We start from the raw sequence: 2,823 nt of genomic DNA, 5'->3' as shown, positions 1-2,823 counted from the left end.
GGACAAAAGGTTAAAAGTATAATTTTTTCTTTAATAAAAATTAAGCAGTGTCAGCTTTCCTATTTTTTATTTTTTATGAGTTATAATGCCTTATGGAGTAAAAATATTGTTTTAGTTTATGCCGAGACATTGTAAAGTCAATGGTTTCGCAGTATTGATTGTAAGAGGCCATCATGCGGTTTAATGGCCCATATTTTGCATAATTTGTACGATGATGTTTTATGGCAAATACATTTCGATTTCGGAGTTGCCGAGTAGGTGCATGGAAATTTAATTTTGATAAAAGTTCTGTGGAGTCAATGCGTTGCGAAACGATATCGTTTACAAATGAAACCATTGCATATTCACGACGCTCTTTTAATGTTTGTATGTTTATAAGCATGCAGCGTGCTTCATATGATGGAAGAGGAAATGATGTCCAACCTAATTTACGAAGAGCGTATAATAGAAATTGTTTTTGTACGGATTCTAATCTTTCTTCGTGCGTGATTGAAAAAGGAGACCATACAATGCTGCAATATTCCAGTATTGACCTCACATAGGCGATATATAGTGTTTTAATTGTGTATGGGTCCTGAAAGTTATAGCAAAAGCGCTTGATAAAGCCTAGCATGTTATTTGCCCTGTGAATAATTGTGTTGTAATGGTCTATGAAAGTTAGTTTAGAGTCTAAGATAATTCCTAAATCCCTAACTCTTTCACATTTTTCTACATTTTGATTTCCTAGTGCAATTGAAATATTTGAAGTTGTTCTTTTCCTGCTAAATGATATTAAGTTACATTTTTTTACATTCAATTCTAGTAGACTTTTTTTGCACCATATGTAGAATATGTGTATTTCATTCCGGAATATATTGATGTCTTCTTCATTTCTTATTTCTAAAAAGAGCTTCATGTCGTCGGCATAAATAAGACATTTAAGTTTTTTGAGAATGAAAGAAATGTCGTTTACGTATAGAATAAAAAGAAGAGGTCCCAAATGAGAGCCTTGGGGGACCCCTGAAGTGACTTGAATTGGACTCGATTTCTTTCCGTTGAATTTAATTATTTGTTGGCGGTTAGTTAAATATGATTCAAGCCATTTCAGGAGACCTGACTCAATTCCAATTTTTTGCAGTTTAAAGAGTAACATTGGTATGTCAATGCGGTCAAATGCCTTGCTAAAGTCTGTATAGAGAGCTTCTACGTGGTTTCCATTATCCATTGCATTCAATGAATAGTCTATAAATTCAAGTAAATTTGTCGAGGTCGAGCGACCCTTGAAAAAGCCGTGTTGCATGTCAGTAATTCTATTTTTGATTTGGAGAAATAATTTTTCGTTGACAATTGCCTCGAAAAGTTTAGGAATGCAAGAGATAATGGCTATACCACGATAATTACGTACGTCAGATTTTCGGCCAGATTTAAAGATAGGCACTAGGAATGAGCTTTTCCAAGTTTTTGGGAAGGTTCCAGATTCCAGGGACATATTAAAAATCCAGAACAATGGAGCAGTGAGTTCCATTGCTAGACATTTAATAAAAACTGGAGGAATTCCGTCAGGTCCAGGACCTTTTGAGGCGTCTAAATTTTTTAAAGCCTGCAAAATATCCTGCACTTGAAGTTGATTGAGGCCAATGTCCCTTGAAAATTCTGGAAAAAATGCAAAATAATCGCGGTCGCGATCTTCTTCAGAAAATGTCGTATAGATTTCTTGAAAAAATTTTGCAAATAGATTGCAGTTTTTTTCCGAGCTATCACCGACATTTTCGTCGAGTTGCATTATTGAAGGAAAATTGTCAGATTTTAATTTGGTTTTTACGTAATTAAAGAAGTTCTTTGGACAGGACTTTATTTCATGTTCTGTTTTTGCATTATATTCTTCAAATGCAGTACTGATAGCTAAATTCAGTTGATCGCATAGATCCAAATAAATTAATAAATTATTACTACTATTGTGTTTTTTATAAATTTTATGTGCTTTTTGCTTCCGATTTTTCAAGTTTTTTATTTGTCTGTTATACCAGACTGGATTTTGTGTGTTTCTGTTGCGTCTTTTTTTCTTCAAAGGAATTTCTTCCGAAATTATTTCTGTTAAAATTTTGTAGAACACGTCTATACCAATTTCGACATTTCCTACATTCCTTAAAATTAATTGCCAATTGACACTGTTTAATTTAAATTTAATTTTTTCGTAGTCTGCTAATTTGTATTCAAAGACTTCTTCGTATTCGCAGTCGTTGGGTCTTTGGTTTTCATGCATAAATAAAGAATATTCAATTGCTGTGTGAAACGCTTCATTTTTCCACAGTGGATTTAATGATTCGGTCACACAGAAATCTTCATAAATATTCGTTAGTAAAAAGTCCAAATAGCAATTTTGTTGGTTTTTGATGTGGTTAATTTGGTTCAGTCCTAAATTAGCAGTTTTGTCAAAAATGAACTGCAATGTTTCATTATCCCCAACGACTGGGAGTAAGATACATTCATTTTCAGAGTCCAGAATGAAGTCAGCATGGCGTTGATTAAAGTCTCCATAGATGTGAACTTTAACCTCAGGAGGAAGGTCAGATAGAATTTGTTCAGCACTTTGGAAGAAGGCTTCATAAGTGCTTTTATGAGCATGGTCTGGTGGAAAATACACTGAGGCGAACACGTGCGTTTCACCGGCTATGTGTGATTTCACCCAAATATGCTCAAATTCTGTAAATTTTGGTGTAAAGATAATTTCTGAGTTAAAATTGGCCGAAAGAGCTATAAGAACTCCACCACCTGACTTCTTCTGTGTTGCATGAAAATTTCTGTCGTCTCTGAATACATTAAAGGCATTTCCAAAGATTTCTT

This window comes from Ochlerotatus camptorhynchus, unplaced genomic scaffold (assembly GCF_037179485.1).
Source record: "Ochlerotatus camptorhynchus isolate MF236.1 unplaced genomic scaffold, CSIRO-AGI_Acam_v1.1 ptg000581l, whole genome shotgun sequence".
NCBI lineage: Eukaryota > Metazoa > Arthropoda > Insecta > Diptera > Culicidae > Ochlerotatus > Ochlerotatus camptorhynchus.
The sequence above is the reverse complement of the archived record's forward strand: the minus strand, read 5'-3'. Positions refer to the sequence as shown.